The following is a 25,594-nucleotide window of genomic DNA, read 5'->3' on the forward strand; positions in this document are numbered from 1 at the left end:
TTCATGATTTTCTCGGTAGGCAGTACTGCTATCTGTAGTCCCTAATTGGTATACTAATTTATCCAAACTAAATAAATAAGTCTAAGTATACTATGGACAATTAAATATTTTTAATTAATTTAGCACTATTCACTATTACTATTTTCTAGTACTGTTCATTGGTACCATTAATTTCATATTAATAGGACATTAGTCCTTATTTACATATTCATATCATTTTTAATATTTAATTTTCCTTATGAGTATTTTAATTATCCAATATAGCATTTTTCCCATTAATCTTTCTTTAGGTTCATGTTGATGTGTTATCTTTATCTAGAAATTTGACTAGGTTAGGATGTCTATTTAGTCACACTTTCTTCATAATAATTGCTCCTCTATGTTTAAACTTGAATTTTAGTTTTTGAATAACTGAATATGGGGTTATAGAACTCAAGTTATGATCAAAATACCAAAGGAATAGTATTTTGGGATAATTTCTGGGTTGGCAGTTTTAGTGACTAAATTTGTGCTAACAATTTGATTTGGTTAAAGACAAAAATGGGTCAAGTGGTCTTCATGAAAAGTGTAGCCCTATGTCTAAGCTTTCCATTGATGAAATTTTAGGTCATTTGGACCAGTATAGAGAGAGTTATGACCAAATGAACACGTACTATTCATTTGGTCATGTTCTAGGTTTGGTGCAGGGTAATCCGGATTTGGGCAATATTTAGGTCAAGTTTTGGACAAAATTTGGTTATGATTTCTTCATGGAAAATGGGCTATGTTGAGTCTAATTTCACCTCCAATTGGCCTCATACCAATTGGAGTCACACATTTTTAGTTATGGGTCAATAAACCCACTAGACTCATTGAGTCCAAACCTGTAGAAAATTGAACACTCCCAATATCTCAATTCCTCCAACTTTCTTACTTCAATTTGCATGCAATACACTTCTATAAGCAACAATCTCAACTCAATAGGTCAATTTTAACATTTTACACAAAGTCCTCAACATTTACACAAACCCTAGTTTTCAAAGTTTCAAATTTACACAAACACTACACAATCAAACTCCCAACCATTTCAACTCATCACACATTCTCATGGAACCATTTTTCATCACTTAAAAGCAACAAACCTCAAGTTCCATGGCTGCCAAAAATTCAAGGGTTCTTTGCTCAAGATTTTCTTTTTATTTCCATGGTATTTGTACTTGGCTAAACATGCGTTTCATGTTTAATAAACAGAAGAAGAGGGATTAGTGCACTAACCTTACTTGAGCTTCCCTAACTTCAAATTTCTTGCTTCCAATGGGTGTCTATAGCTTCCTTAGGGTGTGGGGAGTATTTTTTGTGAAGTGGGCTATGGGTTTTGGTGTGTAGAAGCTTGGGAAATCAAGCTTGAAAGCTTGACAACAATGGAGGAAATGAGGGAAAGAGAGAGAGAAGAAATGGAGGAAGAAGATGGAAGTGGGTGGGAGTTTGTCCTCTAGTACCTATTTATAATTTTTTTTTGAATTTTTCTAAGCTTTTTCTTTTCTTTTCTTTTCCTTTCTTTTCTTTTCTTTTCTTTTCTCTTCTCATTTTCCTAATCTATTTCATAAATTTTAATTAATGTTAATTATTTTATTCTCTAAATTTTTTTTTATTTTGACATTTATGTCAAAATTCACATTTGGGAGTGAAATGACCAAAATGCCCTTAGTAGTGCATATTGGGTTATTTTTATTATTTTTGTATTAATTTATAAATTCTCTAAACTTTAATTTATTTTTTTCTCTACATTTTTCTTATATTTTCTTAACATTTATTTCTTCAATTTATGCCTCCTCACTATAGTCTAGGTATAGTTTTAGACATTTTAACTGTCTGAACAGACATTAGTCATCAGAATAGTAAAATGTACGGACTATCTTTGGTGAGGGTGTTACAATTCTTCCCCTCTAAGTAAAATTTCGTCCTCGAAATTTACACAGTGTAAATAATCGAGAGACTGCTATCTCCTTGTCTTTTTGCCTTTTTGTGTTATAATACTTTGCTTTTTCTTAAGTCTGTCTTATTAATCCTAATTCTACAATCTTATCCTTATCTCGATTTACTATTGGAAATACGTAGCTGTACACAATAGTCCCAAGTCGGTACTGTAATCTGCAGCTTACAGCACAAACATCAAGACGTTGCATAATCACCATGGTATAATCCCAATAGACTAACTCTTTTTTTTTTCCTCAACCAGTTCTGTACTCATCTTCTTTCATCTCATATACAGCCTCCTTCTCATTTCCATCTATTATCTTTGATACGATCCTTTTCGGTTGATAATCTACCATAACCTTATAGTTCAAAGGGTTGGTGACAAGCAAGTCATCTTCTAACCCATCTCTTGGTATCCGCTTTTTAACAGGAGATACAATGTATATATAGGGGTGAATATAATTAGGGTCTATCAATACATACTTAAAGGTATTATAATTAGGAAATGTACCTCTGATAACGTCTATCGGATTTGGCTCCTCTAGAGCCATAGCGTACACACGGGGTGCTACTCCAGCCTTGGGCCGTTCTGTAGTCTCAGAAGCCCTCTATGATGTACCAGCTGTCTCCGGCCTCATAGGTCTTCTACCCCTTTGCACTATCAGGGCAGACCTCTCAGTCGGTAGTAGTGCAGTGGGAGCACTCCCCTGTGGACAACTTCATATGAAATGATCCGTAGACCCACATCTGAAACATCCACCAGTCAACAGTCGACACTCCCCTCTGTGTATCCTGCCACAGTGGGTACATTCTGGCACTGAAATTGATTCTCTTGTTACTGTACCCAGGGAACTAGCTATAGATACTCCAGACTGGCCCCTCTGGCCTTGTGTCTAGCTCTGTGAACCCTTATGCTTCTTACTATTAGTAGCTGGTGCACTAAACTGGCCCTGTCCAGAACCTCTCTTGCATTGCCTATCCTTTCTGGACTGCTCTTCATTTCTGACTCTCTCCACATCAAGGGCTGATGCTACCAACAGAGAGAAATCTGTGAAGTGGTGAGATGTCACTATCAACCTGATGTTGTCATTCAGTCCATCCTCAAACCTTCTGCACTTATCAACCTCTGTAGGTATTAGCTCTAATGCATATCCACTAAGTCTCATGAATTCCCGCTCATATTCGGAGATTGTCAGCTGCCTCTGTCTCAGTGCCAGGAATTCTCTCATTCTAGCCTCCAAGTACACATGACTGATGTATTTCTTTATGAATTCAGCCAGAAAGAACTCCCAGGTGATCTATGCAGGCTGTACTACTCTAGATACTGTTACCCACCATCTATATGCATCCTCCTGTAGCAGTGACAGAGTTCACTCCAACTGCTACTCGGGGGTGCAATGCAACTGCTGTAATACCCTCTCTGTCCTCTCCAGCCAATACTCTGCTGTGGCTAGATCATCATCCTTCTTATTTCTGAAGTCAACTGCCCCATACTTTCGCAGTCTCTCTAGTGGAGATCTATGTACAGGTTGTGGCTGTGGGGGTGGAGGTGGCTGTGGCTGTGGCTGTGGAGGTGGAGGAGGCTGTGGCTGGGGAATGGCTCCAGTGATCTGACGGAACAGCTGTGTCATCTGTTCATAGAAGGCCTGCTGTGCCCTACTCACAGTACCTCAAGATGACTATATTCTACTACCACTTCTCCCCCGACTAGGAGCAGGTGTATGACTCTCTACTTTATCCTCTATCGGTCCTGGAGGTCTGCGCTCTGAAGGATCAGATGCCATCGATCCTATAAAACAGACAAAGAAATAGATCTGCATTAGTGTCACCTCGACTCTATTTAAAGGCCCATACATGTGATGCAACTATTTCTTTCTATCTATCTAGGTCTAGGACTGTCTAAACCTCTGCTCTGATACCACTAAATGTGACGCCTCTTACCCATCTACTGTATAGCCGAGCATGAAGTGCCACATTCGGTGCCGGAGCACCCTATATTGTCTTGTCATATCTTTTGTAAATTTTAATGTCATTTAAGTCAAGTAATTTATGGGTAGAAATTTTTTTTTTTTAATCTTATTTCTGTGGAGACCCGGACAGATCCTCCTCTGTTTTATTAGCATCTGGCAGGTTCCACTATCACCTGTTAGCATATTCATAGTCATCTCACATATTTTCATATCATATTCTCTTTTATCATATCATTCACAACTATTTATGAGATCTCAAAATGAAGTGTCATCTATTGCATTCATATAGAAATTCATAAATAATAAATTATAAGTTTTCATTTCAAGTCCAAAATGAAATACATCATAAACTTGTAATTACATCATGACTAAACATAATGAACCAAAATACTAGTCTATACATGGGCCCTACCAAAATACAAAAGACTGGTGAGGTGACTCTGGACAATGGCAGATCTGATCGAACTCACAAGACACTACTAGTCTTCAGCTTTGTGGTCATGGTACGATCTCCAGTACCTACGCAATGAAAAATCAACGCGCTAAGCATAACGCTTAGTGGTGCATAATTTATAATAACAATAATTTAACATATGAAATAATATCTGGAACTCATAATTTCTGAGTCTTTTATATTTTTATTGCTCTTTGGAAATAATTAACATTATCGGGATCTTTTATGATTACTTATTGTATTTTAAGTCTTAATTATTTTTTTTTCAGTGCCCAAGAAACCTATAACAAATTATAAAAGCTGGATGCATGGGTGTATACTGGTTAGACAGCCATATGTCTATCCAGTATACGTCTGTCAGGCACGAGGCCAGCTGTCGGGCACGAGACCCGCTGTCAGGCTTGTAAAGCCAGAAATAAAGTAGGCACAATGGCCAGTAAGTAGGCATATAGCCTGTAGAACAATCATACCAGACGTATATTGTCAGTTCATGATTTTCTCGATAGGCAGCACTGCTATCTGTAGTCCCTAATTGGTATACTAATTTATCCAAACTAAATAAATAAGTCTAGGTATACTATGGGCAATTAAATATTTTTAATTAATTTAGCACTATTTACTATTACTGTTTTCTAGTACTGTTCATTGGTACCATTAATTTCATATTAATAGGACATTAGTCCTAATTTATATATTCATATCATTTTTAATATTTAATTTTCCTTATGAGTATTTTAATTATCCTATATAGCATTTTTCCCATGAACCTTTCTTTAGGTTCATGTTGATGTGTTATCTTTATCTAGGAATTTGACTAGGTTAGGATGTCTATTTAGTCACACTTCCTTCATAACAATTGTTCCTCTATGTTTAAACTTGAATTTTAGTTTTTGAATTACTGAATTTGGGGTTACAGAACTCAAGTTATGGTCAAAATACCAAAGGAATAGTATTTTGGGACAATTTCTGGGTTGGCAATTTTAGTAACTAAACTTGTGCTAACAATTTGATTTGGTTAAAGACAAAACTGGGTCAAGTGGTCCTTATGAAAAGTGTAGCCCTATGTCTAAGCTTTCCATTGATGAAATTTTAGGTCATTTGGACTAGTATAGAGAGAGTTATGACCAAATGAACACGTACTGTTCATTTGGTCATTTTCTGGGTTTGGTGCAGGGTAATCCGAATTTGGCCAGTATTTAGGTCAAGTTTTGGAAAGAATTTGGGCATGGTTTCTTCATGGAAAATGGGCTATGTTGAGTCTAATTTCACCTCCAATTGGCCTCATACCAATTGGAGTCACACATTTTCAGTTATAGGTCAATAAACCCACTGGACTCATTGAGTCCAAACCTGCAAAAAATTGAACACTCCCAATATCTCAATTCCTCCAACTTCCTTAAATCAATTTGCATGCAATACACTTCTATAAGTAACAATCTCAACTCAATAGGTCAATTTCAACATTTTACACAAAGTCCTCAACATTTACACAAACCCTAGTTTTCAAAGTTTTAAATTTACACAAACACTATACAATCAAACTCCCAACCATTTCAATTCATCACACATTCTCATGGAACCATTTTTTATCACTTAAAAGCAACAAACCTCAAGTTCCATGGCTGTCAAAAATTCAAGGGTTCTTTGCTCAAGATTTTCTTTTTATTTCCATGGTATTTATACTTGGCTAAACATGCTTTTCATGTTTAATAAAGAGAAGAAGAGGGATTAGTGCACTAACCTTACTTGAGCTTCCCTAACTTCAAATTTCTTGCTTCCAATGGGTGTCTATAGCTTCGTTAGGGTGTGGGGAGTATTTTTTGTGAAGTGGGCTATGGGTTTTGGTGTGTAGAAGCTTGGGAAATCAAGCTTGGAAGCTTGACAACAATGGAGGAAATGAGGGAAAGAGAGAGAGAAGAAATGGAGGAAGAAGATGGAAGTGGGTGAGAGTTTGTCCTCTAGTGCCTATTTATAATTTTTTTTTTGAATTTTCCTAAGCTTTTTCTTTTCTTTTCTTTTATTTTCCTTTCTTTTCTTTTCTTTTCTTTTCTTTTCTCTTCTCATTTTCCTAATCTATTTCATAAATTTTAATTAATGTTAATTATTTTATTCTCTAAATTTTTTTTTTTGACATTTAGGTCAAAATTCACCTTTGGGGGTGAAATGACCAAAATGCCCTTAGTAGTGCATATTGGGTTATTTTTATTATTTTTGTATCAATTTATAAATTCTCTGAATTTTAATTTATTTTTTTCTCTACATTTTTCTTATATTTTCTTAACATTTATTTCTTCAATTTATGCATCCTCACTATAGTCTAGGTGTAGTTCCAGACATTTTAACTGTCCGAACAAACATTAGTTGTCAGAACAGTAAAATGTACGGACTATCTTTGGTGAGGGCGTTACACTCTCTCAGTACAGTGTGGTTTGGGGATGAACTAGACGGAAGCTGGTAGGCTTGTAACAACCTATCTCTTCAGGATGGCAGTGGCCATGTAGAGAATGTTGCAGTAAAGGGCTGGGCGTTGCTTGAGGTCCAGGACAGGGGCAGGAATAAACCGAGTCCTACATCGAAAAGGGAGGGAAAAGTGATGGATTATATAAATGACAAGCCTTCTAACCTGGATAGCGCACTTTTGAGCCTCAAAGAAGGGGTCAAAGGGACTATCCAGTGGGCCAGAAGGGGTGTTACACTTTGCTTGCTAACTTTTCCAGATTTTGATTGCTAGAGGCAATTTTGTGGGGTTGGGAGCAGGATTTCAATAATAATGGACTTGAATTTTTGAGAGTTTTGTAAGATTAATCAGTGAAAACTGATGATGAGATGTGCATCTTTTCATCCTCATTGTCTTTAAATGAATAATTATCACATGCAGTTATTCAAATTTATAAGTTTTTCATAAAAGTTACTAAATTTTAATTTATTCCATAAAATTTATTGAATTTCAATTTGATTTTATAAAAGTTACTGTAACTGAAAAATAAGGATTTATATGTTAATTTACTAAGCTCTTAACTATTTTATAAATGAAATTTTCTAATTAGTAGTTGCTGATGAGAAAGAAATTAAGAAAAGGGTGAGGTTTGACACAAATGAGGTAGCTGGGTTTGTTTTATTCATCTTATTTTCTTTTTTTTTAAGAAATTAATAAAACAATGTAATTTTATTTATAAAATAATTGATAGGTCAGCAGGTTAATATAAAAACATTTGATTTTCAATTATAGTAACTTTTATAAAATTAAATTGAAATTCAGTGAGTTTTATGAAAAAAATTAAAATTTAATAACTTTTATGAAAACACTTAAAAAGTTGAGTGACCGCACATGACATTTATCTCTTTAAATCAACTTCTATTATATATTTTCACCATTACAATATATATAGGTTATAATGACATTCTCAAGTGAACTCAATTTTTTAGAGCGATCTTAAAGGATAGATTATATTAGTTTGACTCTAGGAATCAAATTAATGTTTTTAGTTTGAGTATTAATCTCTATGGCTTTTAAGCATTGTTGTTAGAACTAGATCAAATTAGTTTAATTGGTAATCAAGCTAGTAACTAATTTGGTTAAAATTTTAAACCTTCTTTTTAGTTAACTGAAGTTAACTCGTCTGAGCCGATCAAGTTCTCAATTAGCCAATGAACCAATTAATTTGACTAAATTCAAAAACGTAAATCAGCTTACTAAAAAAAAAATAATAAGGTTGCAGTGACGTGATTAAATTATAATTTGAATAATTAATTATGTCAATAATTTATTTTATTTATATATTAATTTAAATTATTAAATTATTTTTACATTTCATAATATTATATATCATAGGAGTATGTAATTTTTTTATTTATTATTTTATAAAATTTTTATCAAATTGTGGATTTTTATTGATGTGAACAATTTTATTATTACAAAATAATATTTTAAGTATTTTTATTTTAAATATTATTATTTACATGTAAAATTTTAATTAAAATTTTAAATTATTTTTAAAAATTTACATTTTAAAACACAACTAACTTTGTTTTAATAATTATTTATAAAATATATCAAAATAATTATTGTAATGCATTATTATTATTTTTAAGAGTTTATTAATTTTAAACTTCTACAATCCAGATAAATTAAATATATTAATATGTTCCAAACTCCCACATTTAAACCTTTAAATTATTGCTGAAATCATTAGATATCTTTTATATATATATATATATATATATATATATATATATATATATATATATATATATATTAACCATTGAATCTCAAAATAAATCTGAGCTTATTCAGACTCAAAGGTTTATTTAAATCAATTATTCATAAGAACCCTAAACTCAAAATTTGATTTATCAACAATAATTGCAGCGAAAGCAATATAAAAGCGCAAGACATCAATCATAATTAATAAAATAATACACCTTATATATATATATATATATATATACACACACACATAGTAGGACGCAATCACGGAAATTTAACAAAAATGCTTAAATGTACCTGGGTTCATTTAATTACACATGTCCTTGGCTAATGATTTAAAAAAGAAATTTAACTATATTTAGCCTCTATTTATTTTATAAGAAATATTTTTTGAAAAAATATTTCTCGTATTTTCTAATATTTAGAACATTTAGAAAAATGAGTTAACAGAAAATAATTTTTTAATAAAAGAAAAAACTAAACCAATTTAAAAAAAATTGTTTTCTCTTTTTAAAAGATAAAATTATTTTCTAAATTTTGATAATTTTATTAAAATATGAAAACACTTATATATATATGATATAAATATATATCATATGTTTAATTTTACAATTAAATAATGAAAAATATTTTAATAAAAAGTATTTCTTCAGAAATACTTTCAATGAAAATATTTTTTATATACAAATTATTTTTTACACTTATTTATAAGTTCATTGTAATAATGTTAAGTGATAAATCTAGTTTACTAAAATGATATACAAATGTTAAGGGACTATTTTGTCAATTAATAAAATAAAACCTTAAGGACATAATTGTTTTAGGCCAAAAATAGTGTTAAGGGTATTTTAATCGTTTTTCTATAATTCGAGTCAATTGGATGGAAATCAGATAAAAGGATCAATATATTAATATAATAAAATATAAGAGACTAAATTGTTTGATTTTGAAATACAAGACTAAGTTATTAATTTTACCAAATATCATGGAATATATTGTAATTTATCTACAAAATTAACTATATATATTTTATAATATTTATAGATTTTGAGATATTATATTTTAAGTAATTGAATAGAATTTAAAAGTTTTTATAGAATTACTAAATTCTTAAATATAATTATTAATTAAAATATAAAAAAATAAATTAGTTGTAATACTATTTGATTAATGATAGCTGGATTCAAAATAAATATAAACAGTTTAACATGAATTCTAATCCAGTTTGAAAATATTAAAATTATAAATAAATTTGAAATTGATTAGAGTAATTTTTATGGATATCTTATTTATTATCAATTTTACTATTTTATTTTCTATATTTAAGTAGTGTAAAAGCTGATAATTAAAGAAAGGGAAAATGAAGAAATTTGAATTATATTCTTATTTTTATGGCGATTCTTGAGCTTGTCTATAATTTCTCCACGGCCTAGGAGGTGAGTGACGAGTCATTGATTGCTGGAATTAGAACGCGGTGTTGTTGTGGTTGACTCGCAGAAGTAGGGGAGTCGCATGCCCTTAATCAAAATAGCTTTAATTATTAAACATTCATGAAAAATAATATAAGACGTTGAATATTCAACTGCACCACCACAAAGTGTTTTATTTAACTTTCTTTTCAGAAAAATTACAAATAGCTTTTTTTAATAGGGGATTGGAGGAATGGACACTAAACTTGTATATGTTAAGTAAGTGATATGATTTCAGTTATTGAATCAAACCAAGTTAAGTAAAAATTATAAATAGATTAATAATACTTGAAAGGGTCAAATATGCTACATTTTATTAGATAAATATAGCAGTGTTCAATACAAATATGGTACAAGTAAATTCAACAAAAATGCTTACAAACCTGGCATTCATAATCACAAATATCCCTGTCCTTGGTCAATGATTCAAAAAGAATTTTGAAAAAATTATTTCATATAAGTCCATTGTAATCGCTAATGCTATATTTGTGATAAATATGGTTTACTAGAATAATATACTTAATTAGGCAATTGATTTGGCGACTCGCTCTTTAATTGCATCTTCAGCTAGCATCATTTAAGTGTTGCTATGCTTGTCGTGGCAATATATATGACTCTTGATATGACTTGTATGCTACCCATATAAACCAGCACACCCATAAGCTCAGAAGTAACTTACAATACATGGGAATAAGAATGCAAGCAAGTTGCACAATAGCTAGAAAGCCCATTAGGGAATGAGTATTGTGATGCGTCCCTACCGCAAGTGCACGGGTCGTACAAGTAGTATAGAAAAGATATCGATCCCACGAGGAGTTGTGTTAATGATTGAATTTTTGATATAAAAAGTTGAGTAAATTGAAATATTTTTGAAATTAAAGTAATGAATCGATGGGTATTGAGAATGTGAAATCTATGTATGCAAAATTAATAATCTATTCAACAATGTATTAATTAAACTAAAATTGCATCAAATTGAAATAAGCAAGTTCAAGTATGGCAATATTCAAAATGGCAAGTAATTAAATTCGATTAGAAATTAACAATGGTAAAAAGGTGATTCCGGAGTTCGGGATTTCATATCCGAGCTATTTTGGGATTTTTAATTGGTTATCCAATCTTGTGAAACTAATGGGTTTTAAGGAGATTAATTCTTAAATCCTTTGAATTCCCTTTCGAGTGAGACAAAGAGTGCCTTAATCAATCTAATCCTACTTTCGTGGACTTAGAATTAATTAAGACCCATTAAGTTCTTTAATTAATCTGTGAATCCTCTTAATCCTTAGCCTATTTCTAGGTCTAAGTAAATTAAGTCCAATTTCTTGATTATCTATCACAAGGCCTTCTCCTTTCGGTGCTTCAACCATGGATTAAGAACATCACTTAATGGGATCCTACACTAAGCATGTCATTAAGCACACAAGAAATGAATAAAACTCATTAAGACCACAAAATATGGATTACCCAATCAAAATCCACAAAATATCTCAAATATTACAACCCTTACTCCAGAATCAAAAGATAAACTACTCACTATCCATAATGCTTACAAGATATTATGAGTTTATAAGGAAATAAAGCTTTAATCTAAGCTAAGAAGTAAGAAATTAAACACTAGAAATGCAGAAAAATGTAAGGGAAGAAAGAAATCTGCAAATCTTGGTTGAAAATGGTGTGGAATGTGAAAGTGACTCTTCAAATTCTGTCTCTCCTCTTCTTTCCTTTTCTGCTCCTTTTGTCTCCCCCTAAAATGGGAAAATGAGAGTATTTATAGTATTTTCTGACATGGAACCCTAAAATGGTATGTTCTAGGAGGAATTATCTGAGGGAATCTTCTGCCAGCTCATTAATGAACTCTTTATGGGACTGCATAAGTGGACTGCATAAGTCATGCAGTCCCTTATGCGATTCCAGCTTGTCTGGGTCACTTATGCGAAACTGCATGACTTGGTGCATAGGTTATGCACAATTCCGTGAAAGTGCATAAGGGAGGCGTGAATGTGCATAAGCTATGCAGTCTCCTTATGCACATTTCGGCTGGTTCTGGAACAGTGATTTTTCTCCTTATGCAGATCTGCATAGCTTATGCGGCAAGTTATGCACAGTTTGGTCAATGCATATTTCAGCTTGAAAACTTGTTTTTGACATCTTTGACTGTAGAAGACACTCCTCAATGGCAAAATTCTCTTCGGTCCTTCAAAAACACCATTTTCCCTACAAAACAAAGTAAAAATCACAAATTAATGCAAAGTTGACAACTATGAAAAACTAACTAATTAACTAATGAAATTAGCTAAAAATGACTAATAATCAAATAAAAATGGTTATAAAATTAGACCTAAATGACTATGCAAAATGTATGCATCAAATACCCCCAAACTCAAGCTTTTGCTTGTCCTCAAGTAAACTTTAAAATGTGATGCAAAACTTTTAGGGGTGCCTTATCCAAAGAGCTATGAAAATCACCTATTAAAGTAACTTAACACACCTTCAGCCATACCAGCAATCCATTTACCCATCCTTCAAAATGCAAAGAATTTAATGCTTATCCAAGCTTTCACCGCTTAGCCATCAAGTCAATTATCATTCAAAATCCCCAAACCAACAAATCAAAAGAGAAAGTCATGCTCAAAAGGAATTCTAGGATAATCAATAGGCAAAGTGTCTCTATATAGAATGATGGAATTAAATGAATGGATAGATAATTTTCCAATCCCATAGGCAAATTTCCTACTCCTATCTCCACTAATGTAACAAGTACTATCAAGAGATCAAAGGTCTTTTTAGGGATGTAATGGGGCCATGGGGTTCAAAAAGAGGCTAAGAAGAAAGATGGGTAAAAAGTATTCAAAGCATGAGAATATTTTCAATTTTGAAACATAAGGTACACTTTATTATATCTTTTTCTCTTTTTTTTTTATATATAGGAGAAAGAAATACACAATGAGGATTGTCAAGTGCTAGCATATTTTACAAAACACATAAAATGGAGGGACATTTTGATACTTTAGACTTGTATTTTGCATTTTCTTTTGATGCTTGTTCCTAAAATTTTGCCATCCCCAAACTCATTTCTTTTAATATTTTAGGTGGATTTCTTTCATTTTGAATGGCAATAGTGAAAAGCACATATACTAGCACTCTTACAAGATGACAAGCACTTCTTCTCCCTTTTATTGTATATATTTTTTTCTTTTTTTTATTTTTATTTTTATTTTTTTAGAAAGTGTACCTAATATTCAGTATTATTCTCATGAAAAGGGTTGGAGTGTTTGGTTCATTGGCTAGGTAACAATAAGGATTTCAAGGAAAATCAGGAATAAAAAAAGGCTCAAAGGGGTTTGCAAGGGCCAATTTTAATTAGGAAAAGGGCCAAAGGTTTAAATCAAAGAATGCCTAATCATCTCTCTTTTCAAGTACAAGCTAGTATTTCGCCTTGAAAGGTTTAGAAAACTTGTTCTAGGATTGGTGAGACATCATTTGACTACCTTATATCCAATAACTCCCTCTAAACACTTCCATCTCCAAATGACTAGTTGGGTGGCTTTTTGGCTAAGAAGATATAGGCAAGGGATAGACACTTCAAAACCTTGCACCTTTTAGGAAACTTTCAATCCACAAACCCAACTAAAAGGTGAGTCAAATCACTCTCATAGGCACATTTTCAATACTCAAGGGATTTGGCAAAAGATTTTAATGCATGGTGCATGATTTCTAAAATGAGTAATGCATTAACTAAATGGAGGAAGTCTATTTGTATGCAATGTGTACAATTTCTAAGTGATGTATAATGTGTGTGTAAATGTGTTATGTATATGTATGTATGGATGTGTATGTAAATATTTACAATATATGTAAATGGAATGGGATGAGATGCTCCTATACTCAAAATGTGAAAAATAAAGCCAAAAAATCAGAATGTGCACCCCCAAACTCAAAATTGGACATTGTCCTCAATGTCTCAAGTAGTAGATAACCAAAACTCAAAGCAAATAATATTGACCAGGAATTGTAAAAATTAAGAACAAAAAGAAAGAGTTACCTGGTATGGGGCAGAGGAGAATTCAAGATATAAAGGGATGCATAAGAAGCTGCACAGGTTATGCAGAGTTAAGTGCTATCCAGAACATGTGCATAAGTAGGGTGCATAAGCCGTGCGGTTCTGCATGAGTGGCAATATGGGTTGCATAGGCTATGCAGGACATTTACATAAGGGGAATACAGCCTGTGCAGTTATGCATAAGTAGCAGAAAGGGTTGCACAGGCTGTGCAAAATATCTGCATAAGGAAATTCATAGCCTGTGCAGTGTGTACAAAAGCTGCTGCATGTGATTAGCAAGGGGAAATGTACAACCAGCAGTAGAAGCATTAAAATATATATAGAGTATGGGCAAATATGTACAGAAGGGCAATAAGTGCAATGAAAATCAAAGAAAACTAATGTAATAGCTATCTAATGAAACTTCAAGAAAAAACAGAATTTAAAACAAACTAATTCAAAACAAACAAACATAATTCAAGACAAACTATAAATGTTTGATCATATTTACAAAGGAAAAGTCCTACAAGTTGGAACAAAAGTAAAACAAAAACTAATCTAGTTCTATTGTTTTGCCCTTGTCCAAGGATGTTGCTAAGGGGCTGGTGGCTGCTGCCTGCTATCTAAATGATGGTGCTGGAGGAGGTGATGGAGGTGGAGGTGGCATTCCCAGAAAGATCATAAGTTGCTTCACCATCTCCTTCAATTCTTTCTGCTTGTCCCTGGTTTCCATGACAAGGTCAAATAGTTGATCATGATGATCCTTGAGTGTATCAAGACCAGTGTCAAGCTTCCTATCCACAAAGTATATGTCATCACTAAGCCTTTCAAGATAGGTGAATAAGGCTTTAGTGTTGAATGCAGGAGGGGCTGTGGATGAGGAAGGTTCAGCTGTAGGAGGTATGGGTGTGGCAGGCTGGGGTGTCTGTGCGGTGAGGGGTGGGGTAGGTTCAGTGGAGTGCTGTGGGGCTGATGGGAAAGGTTGGGCTTCTGGTTGTGCAGTGGGTTCGTTCTGCTGCGCAGTTGTGCAATGTCGAATGTGGCAACCGAACCTGTTTTGGTTAAGTGTGCGATATCAAAATATAAAGTGTCCACAAGTGATGGTATTGGGTGCTCTTGAGTTAAAACCAAAATGCTTGGCTATGTGATTATGAGCCCACCCAAAACAATGTCACCTATGGATTTGGTGGCAATATGCAAGACATGCTCACAAAAGAAATAACCGGGAGAAAGCGTTGACCTTGTGAAATGCACACCATAACATAAATAATTCAGATTTCCCCACACGAACTAGTCCCTCGCGATATGGTGCTAGCAATCGACCTATGAATAAGCCTAAGTGCGTGGTCAAGTATTTGGGAGGTTTTGATCTTCCAGCAGAGAAAGTTTGGGGTTGGTTTGTGATAATTCTCCAAAATTGGGCAGCATTCCAAATACCCTTGTTGGCTACCTCTACTCCAGTATGTGGCACCCGAAATAACCGATCAATTGCAAAACCAAAAATGCTATGAAATTGGTCCAATGACAGCTCTCTATTTTGCCCCAAACATCTAAATTTCATAATTGGCTTATGGTCTACATCATGCAATTTAAGGGAAGCAGAGAATGAAGAAATGAACTCCAAAACTAGAGCTGGGTAAAAAATATCCTGCATATGCACAAATTCCATCCAACCCATAGCATCAAGATATGCAACTACAATGTCAAAAAAACCAAGAGATTGTAGAGAATCGTGAGAATATACCTAGTGGGTTGTACCCTCCTATCCTTGAGTCTCTTAAAAGTGCCTTTTGAATTGTATCGGGGAAGAGGCCTAGGTAGCTTTGATACTGTGAAGCTACCGAAATTGGCTTTTCTTTGGAAGAGGGTGTGGAGGCTGGAGCTTTTGGCTTTTTGGGTGGTGGTTCCGACAATGGGGTGGGTGGTTCTTTGCGTTTGGATAGAGGAGGGGCAGAGGACATGGGTCGCACAGATTTCGACCTAATTTTCCGTTTATATGTGGTTGTGGAGGGTGGTGGGGGTGTCTCTTGTGGAGGGGAATTAGGGTTGGGAGGTATTGTTGACAATGGTGAAACCTGGAGAGGGGAAGCTGGACGGGAATGCGGAGGAGACTCCATTGTCGATGGTGAGGATGGAGAGATAAGGGCGGAAATGAAAATGCAGGGGGAAGTTTAGGGTTTATGTGGTGAAAATGCTAGTGGAGAAGAAGTGATAGAGGCAATGCCGGAAGAAATGGAGGTTGAAGGATGGTCGTGGATAGAAGAGTCGGGAAGTGGAGGTGGGAGTTTTGGTTACCGAAAAGGAATTTGATTTGAATCGGGTTTGCGTAGAGACTGCATAAGTGAAAAGTGATTTATGCATAACCTGTGCACTCTTTTATACATGTTTCAGAATGATTTGAACTTTAGAGAAATAGCTCATGCACAAGTGCATAAGTCATGCACTGTCCTTATGCACATTTCGGTGGGTTTTGGTGTTTGGAAAATGTGGTTATGCAGTTGTGCATAAGTCATGCACTCTGCTCATGCATGTTTCGGTGACTTTTGGAATTTGGGTTAGTGGTCATGCAGGTGTGCATAAGTTATGCACTCTGCTTATGCACTCTTCGGTGGGTTTTCAAATTCAGAGTGTGAGGTCATGCAGAAGTGCATAAGTTATGCACTCTGCTTATGCACCCCTCGGCAAATGTGGAATTTTCGGATTTCTGGTCATGCAGAAGTGCATAAGTCATGCACTCTGCTTATGCACCCCTCGGCAGGTTTGAATTTTTGGAGTTTCTGGTTATGCAGAAGTGCATAAGTCATGCACTCTGCTTATGCACTTTTCGGCAACTTTTGGAATTTCAGAGTTTTTGGTCATGCAGAAGTGCATAGGTTATGCACTCTGCTTATACAGGTCTCGGCAGAGAGAGAAAATGAAGAATTTGAAGTTATGCAAATGTGCATAAGTCATGCACTTTGCTTATGCAGGTTTCGAAAGATGTGAAATTTGACAAAATTAGGCTATGCAGAGTTGCATAAGCTATGCACTTTCCTTATGCACTTGCAATAAAGGTGAAAAATGGCAAGAATTGTGGTTATGCAAGATTGCATAAGCTATGCAGTTGCTTATGCACAATTCAACAAGATTAAGATTGCAATGGAACATGAATTGTAAGGGTGAAAAATACCCTAGAATGAGGAAATATAATTCTATAAAGCATAAACCATGAGAAATTTTCATCAAAAACACATCAATATATACAAAGTTCATCAAAAATGCATCACACAAGCTTGTAGAAATGGACCCTACATAAAAGACCTTTGAGAACCATGCCATTTTGACTCAAATTCTGCAAATCAACATTTAGCACATTAAAACTCAATAAAATCTGCATAAAGTTGTATCTATTCACAAATGATGAAATGAACTCTCCAAGTTTTGCCAAGAAAATGCAGCATACCTACCTTGAATCCTACAACCCAAATAAGCTCAAAACTGCAAGAATGGTTCACTTACCACCATATTAACATTAAAAGCACATATACTTAAAAGTCACACACCCCACCTAAAAAAAACACAAGCCAATTGCTGCAGACACCCTTTTTTGCTGCAGATTTCTTTTTTCCTCTCTGCATAAACCAGGTAGCAGACCCTGCACTGGTTATGCAGCAAAAATCAATCAATTTGTAGGAGATTTAAAGAACATAATTTCAGGTTAAGGGTCACTCCCCAGCAGTTCACCAACCTTCCTCCATTGAAATACATCTATAAGGGACAAAATTCAACAAATGTCAAAATTTTAATTTGGGGAGATTCAAGATAAAAACAAAAGTAATGAAAGTAAAAGTAAATCAGCAAAATAAAAATAAAAGGACTTGGGATGCCTCCCAAGAGGGCTAATTTATAGTCCTTAGCTGGACTTTTCATGAATCAAAAGAGGTGAGGGATTGGAGAGCTTGTAACAGCTTGCTCCCTTTATCGGGTTTCCAGTTATGTAATGTTTCAATCTATGCCCATTGACTTTAAAATTCCCAGATTTTTCACTCCAAACTTCAATTGCTCCATAAGGGAAAACCTTAGAAACTCTATATGGACCAGTCCACCTTGACTTAAGTTTTCTAGGGAACAATTTCAATCTAGAGTTGAACAACAAAACTAAATCACCCTCTTTGAATTCCTTTTTCCTAAGATGCTTATCATGCCAAACTTTAGTTCTTTCTTTGAAAATACGGGCATTTTCATAAGCATCCATCCTCAGTTCTTCAAGCTCATTAAATTGCAATAGTCTTTTCTCACCAGCTTGCTTAAGATTAAAATTCAAGGTTTGAATGGCCCAATATGCTCTATGTTCTAGCTCCACAGGTAAATGACAAGTCTTACCATACACCAACCTAAAGGGAGTAGTTCCTATAGGGGTTTTGTAGGCAGTCCTATATGCCCATAAAGCATCATCTAGTTTGATAGACCAATCTTTCCGAGAATTGTTCACTGTTTTCTCCAAAATATGCTTGAGCTCTCTGTTAGAAATTTCAACTTGTCCTAAAGTTTGAGGGTGGTATGGGGTAGCTATCTTGTGCACTACACCATACTTCCTCATTAAGCTCTCAAATTGCTTATTGCAAAAATGGGAACCCCCATCACTAATTACAGCCCTAGGAGCTCCAAATCTACTCAAGACAAATTTTTTCAAAAATTTCACTACAACTCTAGCATCATTAGTTGGAGTTGCAATAGCTTCCACCCACTTTGACACATAGTCAACCCCAACTAAGATGTATCTATTACCATATGAAGGAGGGAATGGCCCCATAAAATCTATTCCCCAAACATCAAATAATTCCACTTCAAGAATATTATTTAGGGGCATTTGATCTCTTTTTGACAAATTTCCACTCCTTTGACATTTATCACAATCCAACACAAATTCCTCACATCCTTAAAAAGATTTGACCAAAAGAAACCAGCTTGCAAAATTTTACTAGCTGTTTTAGAAATTCCAAAATGTCCTCCATAATCAGAAGCATGGCAATGATGCATAATACTCTGTATCTCCTCTTCAGGAATACATCTCCTTATTAAACCATCACAGCATCTCCTAAAGAGTAAAGGGTCATCCCATCTATAAAACTTCACCTCATGCAAAAACTTTTTCTTTTGTTGCCATGTCATACCTAGGGGTAAAACTCCACAAGATAGATAATTTACAAAGTCTGCATACCAAGGTATTTTAGCAACAAGAGAGAAAAGTTGTTCATCCAAGAAAAACTCATCAATAGGGATTTCATCCAATTCTTCATCATCCAATTTCAGCCTACTAAGATTATCAGCAACTACATTTTCAGCTCCCTTCTTATCTCTAATCTCCAAATCAAACTCTTGTAGCATCAGAATCCACCTAATGAGCCTAGGTTTAGCCTCCTTTTACAGAGCAAATACGATGGTGCATGATCTGAAAATATAACCACCTTTGAGTCAATAATGTAAGGTCTGAACTTTTCCAATGCAAAGACAATTGCTAAAAATTCCTTTTCAGTTGTTGCATAATTTGTTTGAGCCTCATCCAGTGTTCTACTAGCATAATAAATAGCATAAGCCTTTTTGTCCTTTCTTTGACCAAGAACAGCCCCAATTGCATAGTTGCTAGCATCACACATAATTTCAAAAGGTAGGCTCCAATCAGGTGGTTGCATGATTGGTGCAGTGATAAGAGCTTGCTTCAACCTGCAAAAGGCATCCAAACACTCTTGGTCAAATACAAATGGTGTGTCATGACTTAACAAATTAGACAAAGGTTTAGCTATTTTAGAAAAATCCTTGATAAAGCGTCTGTAGAACCCGGCATGTCCTAGGAAACTTCGAATTCCCTTGACATTGGTAAGAGGAGCCATCTTCTCTATCTCTTCAACTTTGGCTTTATCAACCTCTATTCCTCTGTTAGACACCAAATGTCCAAGCACTATCCCTTCCTGAACCATGAAATGACACTTTTCCCAGTTTAACACAAGGTCGAGATTCGCACATGTTGCAAAACTTTAGAAAGGTTAGCCAAGCATATGTCAAATGAAGATCCATAAACAGAAAAATCGTCCATAAAAACCTCCATTATGTCTTCAATGAAATTTGAGAAAATTGCCATCATGCACCTTTGAAAAGTGACTGGTGCATTACATAACCCAAATGGCATCCTTCTATAAGCAAAGGTTCCATATGGACAAGTAAAAGTGGTTTTCTCTTGATCATTTAGATGGATAGGGATTTGAAAAAAACATGAATATCCATCTAAATAGCAAAAGTAAGAATGCCTAGCCAGTCTTTCTAACATCTGATCAATGAAGGGAAGTGGAAAATGATCTTTTCTAGTGGCAACATTTAATTTTCTGTAATCTATGCACATTCGCCAACTAGTCAGCGTTTCGTGGGAATTAATTCATTATTTTCATTTTTGACAAGCTGTCATTCCACCTTTTTGGGACAACATGTACTTGGCTCACCCAAGTCTTTATGCGAGATGGGATATATGATCCCTGCATCAAGCAACTTCAAAATTTCTTTTTTAACAACTTCTTTCATATTTGGGTTCAACCTCCTCTGATGTTCAATAGATGGCTTACAATTTTCTTCCAAACTGATTCTATGCATGCAAAAGTGTGGGCTTATTCCCTTAATGTCATCTATAGTGTATCCTAAAACTTTTCTGAATTGTCTCAACACTCTTAACAACTTATCAGCCTCTAAGGTACTCAAGTTTGCATTTATAATTACTGGATAAGTATTATTAGTGCCAAGAAATTCATACCTGAGCTGAGAAGGAAGTTGCTTAAGTTCTACCTTAGGTGCATCTTCTTCCTTGAATGATGGTTGCTTAGATTCTGCTTTTTCCTCTTGTGTGAGTTGAAAAACTAGAGCAGAAATGAATGGTGGACTTCCCTCTAGATGTTGAGCATATGCAGCCACATGAGGGTTGTCATAATCTATGCCTCCTCCATGAACCAAACAATTTTCAAGTGGATCTTCTGGATATTTCTTTCTGAAGTGTTCTTCAACCAGCTCATCAATAATATCAACTCTCAAGCAAGTATCAGCTTCAGAATGATGCTTCTTCATAGAGTTATTAATATTGAAAACCAATTGCTCTTCACTAACTCTAAGAGTCAATTTTTCTCCTTTCACGTCAATCAAAGCACCAGCTGTAGCTAGGAAAGGCCTTCCCAAGATAATTGGAATATTAAAATCTTCCTCCATGTCCAAGATGACAAAGTCAACAGGTATATAGAACTTTCCAACCTTCGGAGGCACATTCTCCAAAATCCCTTCAGGATACTTGATTGATCTATCAGCTAACTGAAGAGAAATATGGGTTGGCTTTAGATCTCCCATATTGAGCTTTTCATAAATTGAGAGGGGCATGAGGCTAACACTAGCCCCTAAATCACATAAGGCTTTTGTAGAACATGATTCCCCAATGTGGCATGGAATTGAAAAACTCCCTGGATCTTTGAGCTTTGGGGGAAGTTTCCTTTGAAGGATAGCACTACATTCTTCTGTCAAAGCTACAGTTTCATCATCTTCAAGTTTCCTCTTGTTTGAGAGAATTTCTTTCAAGAATTTTGCATAAGAGGGCATTTGTGAAAGAGCGTCAACAAAAGGCACATTTATGTATAGCTTCTTCAAAACCTCTAAGAACTTCCCAAATTGCTTATCAAGCTTGGCTTTGTGAAATCTTTGTGGAAAGGGAAGTTGTGGCTTGTAGGGTTCAAGAGGTATATATTTCTCTTCCTTCTCTTCAAATTCCTCTTTACATTTTTCTGCACTCTCTTGTTTTTCACTCTCATCAGTTTCTTTCTCTTTTTCTCTCTTCTCACTGTTTTCACTCTTCTCATCATTTATAACTTTCCCACTTCTTAAAGTAATAGCTTGACACTGCTCTCTTGGGTTTTCTGGTTGACTTGGAAGCTTTCCAAAAGACTTGGCACCTGAGGAAGATGCTTGTTGTGCAATCTGATTTTCCAGCATTTTGTTATGTGTTTGCATCTGTTCTAGCCTTGCTTTCATCTCTCTCATCTCCTCATCATGCTTATTTTGGTTAGCAAGAATCTGTTGCAATAAAGCTTCAGTGGTGGAACTTTGTTCTTACTGTTTTGGTTGAGGATTCATATTTTTCTGCTGAAATTAAGGTAATGGTTGCCTATTTTGCTGATATGGAACTCCTTGCTGCTGTTGTGGTTGAAAATTCTGATTTGGAACTTGACTTTGCTGATTTCCCCATGAAAAGTTGGGATGATTCCTCCAATTTGGATTATAAGTTTGAGAATAAGAATTCCCCATTTGCTTGTTTCCATAATTACCAACATAAGCTGCTTGTTCTCCATAATCTACTCCACAGCTGGTAGTTCCTTCTGCATAAGCCACTTGTTGTGAACTTCCAGATGATGATGATGAACTAACCAACATACTGAAGTCTTCCATCTTCTTAGCCAAAACATTAGTAAGTGCATCAAACTTTGCATTAATCATGTTGAACGGATCAAGATCATACATTCCAGCAGCTTGCCTTTTTTGAGTTGGAGCTGGTCCTCTTGGACTACTCCAAAGATGAGTGTTCTTTGCAATTTTCTCCAATAGCTCATAAGCTTCATCTTCATGCTTCATAATAAATTCTCCTCCTGTTTGAGCATCAATAATCCCTCTAATTGCAGGAGTGACATTTGTGTAAAAATTCTGATTTATCATCCATTTTGGAATGGCATGATGTGGGCATAATCTCTCTAATTCCTTCCATCTCATCCATGACTCATATAGAGTTTCATCCTCTCTTGGTCTGAAAGCTGTCATTTGATTCCTCAACTCTTGAGTTTTTCCAGGTGGAAAATATTGTGCAAGAAATGCATCAGTGAGCTACTTCCAATTTGTGATGGAGTTGTGAGGTAAAGAATCAAGCCAATCCAATGCTCTATCTTTCAAAGAGAACGGGAATAGCTTCAATCTTGCTGCATCATCAGACACTCCAGGTTGTTTTTGCATGTCACAGATCATAGCAAACTTCTTCAGATATGTGTGTGGATTTTCAGAAGGATGTCCTCCAAATTGAGAATTCTGAATCATTTGAAGGACTCCAAAATCCATCTTGTAACTATTTGCATCAATTCTTGGTCTTGCTATGCTCTCTCTCAAGTCATCAAAACGAGGAAAAGCATGATCCATCATACTTCCCCTAGGCAGATTAGCATTAACAACTTCTTCACCATGGGCTGCATCTTCATTGTTTTGACCATTTCCAGCATTACCACCGATTCTAATTCTTTCATCAGCCATGTCTGCTTCAATTTCGGTTTCTCTCAAAGCTTCTTTTCTTTTTCTGGTTTCTTTCTTGTTGGATTTACAAAATTTCTCAATTTCAGGATTGAACAATAAGGATGTGTCACTTGCGCTTCTAGCTCTTCTCATAAAAGATTAAAAGTACCTGAAAAAGATCAAACAAACACAAAATGAAAAGATAACAAAAATAAAACTAAAAACAACTAAAATAATCAAGAATTCAATCTTAAACAAACAACTCCCCGGCAACGACGCCAAAAACTTGATGCGTCCCTACCGCAAGTGCACGGGTCGTACAAGTAGTCTATAAAAGATATCGATCCCACGAGGAGTTGTGTTAATGATTGAATTTTTGATATAAAAAGTTGAGTAAATTGAAATATTTTTGAAATTAAAGTAATGAATCGATGGGTATTGAGAATGTGAAATCTATGTATGCAAAATTAATAATCTATTCAACAATGTATTAATTAAACTAAAATTGCATCAAATTGAAATAAGCAAGTTCAAGTATGGCAATATTCAAAATGGCAAGTAATTAAATTCGATTAGAAATTAACAATGGTAAAAAGGTGATTCCGGAGTTCGGGATTTCATATCCGAGCTATTTTGGGATTTTTAATTGGTTATCCAATCTTGTGAAACTAATGGGTTTTAAGGAGATTAATTCTTAAATCCTTTGAATTCCCTTTCGAGTGAGACAAAGAGTGCCTTAATCAATCTAATCCTACTTTCGTGGACTTAGAATTAATTAAGACCCATTAAGTTCTTTAATTAATCTGTGAATCCTCTTAATCCTTAGCCTATTTCTAGGTCTAAGTAAATTAAGTCCAATTTCTTGATTATCTATCACAAGGCCTTCTCCTTTCGGTGCTTCAACCATGGATTAAGAACATCACTTAATGGGATCCTACACTAAGCATGTCATTAAGTACACAAGAAATGAATAAAACTCATTAAGACCACAAAATATGGATTACCCAATCAAAATCCACAAAATATCTCAAATATTACAACCCTTACTCCAGAATCAAAAGATAAACTACTCACTATCCATAATGCTTACAAGATATTATGAGTTTATAAGGAAATAAAGCTTTAATCTAAGCTAAGAAGTAAGAAATTAAACACTAGAAATGTAGAAAAATGTAAGGGAAGAAAGAAATCTGCAAATCTTGGTTGAAAATGGTGTGGAAGGTGAAAGTGACTCTTCAAATTCTGTCTCTCCTCTTCTTTCCTTTTCTGCTCCTTTTGTCTCCCCCTAAAATGGGAAAATGAGACTATTTATAGTATTTTCTGACATGGAGCCCTAAAATGGTATGTTCTAGGAGGAATTATCTGAGGAAATCTTCTGCCAGCTCATTAATGAACTCTTTATGGGACTGCATAAGTGGACTGCATAAGTCATGCAGTCCCTTATGCAGTTTTCGGCTGTTTCTGGGTCACTTATGCGAAATTGCATGACTTGGTGCATAGGTTATGCACAATTCCGTGAAAGTGCATAAGGGAGGCGTGAATGTGCATAAGCTATGCAGTCTCCTTATGCACATTTTGGCTGGTTCTGGAACAGTGATTTTTCTCCTTATGCAGATCTGCATAGCTTATGCGGCAAGTTATGCACAGTTTGGTCAATGCATATTTCAGCTTGAAAACTTGTTTTTGACATCTTTGGCTGTAGAAGACACTCCTCAATGGCAAAATTCTCTTCGATCCTTCAAAAACACCATTTTTCCTACAAAACAAAGTAAAAATCACAAATTAATGCAAAATTGACAACTATGAAAAACTAACTAATTAACTAATGAAATTAGCTAAAAATGACTAATAATCAAATAAAAATGGTTATAAAATTAGACCTAAATGACTATGCAAAATGTATGCATCATATTGCTAATGATTGTTTTGTAATTTGAGTCAGAATGAGTTTGAAGTACTTGATCTTCAATTTTCAAAACGATTGCATAGGTGACTAGAGTGCTCACAAACATCTTCATCTTCCAAGAAAGGTGCTCCTCTAAGGTGAGTGAACTCAATATTTGAAGGATACATATCACCTCATTACTTGTAGAAAGAGTTATTTAAAAATAACTAAAGTAGGAGGAAGAGGAGGATCAATAAGTTGATCACTTCACACAGACATCCTGAGAAATATCTAAAAAAAGGACATGATCTCAGTTGAGTTCTTATCTTCTTTGATGACCA

General features: G+C 34.7%; 1 non-coding gene across 1 annotated transcript; it reads left to right on the plus strand.

Annotated features, from left to right (window-relative positions):
- Nucleotides 1-22,817: 22,817 nt before the first annotated feature.
- LOC131173676 (small nucleolar RNA R71) lies at nt 22,818-22,925 on the plus strand. Its single transcript, XR_009143988.1, has one exon. It is a non-coding gene; the product is annotated as a small nucleolar RNA R71 (small nucleolar RNA).
- The last annotated feature ends 2,669 nt before the right edge of the window (nt 22,926-25,594 follow it).

Source organism: Hevea brasiliensis, chromosome 14 (genome assembly GCF_030052815.1).
Source record: "Hevea brasiliensis isolate MT/VB/25A 57/8 chromosome 14, ASM3005281v1, whole genome shotgun sequence".
Lineage (NCBI taxonomy): Eukaryota > Viridiplantae > Streptophyta > Magnoliopsida > Malpighiales > Euphorbiaceae > Hevea > Hevea brasiliensis.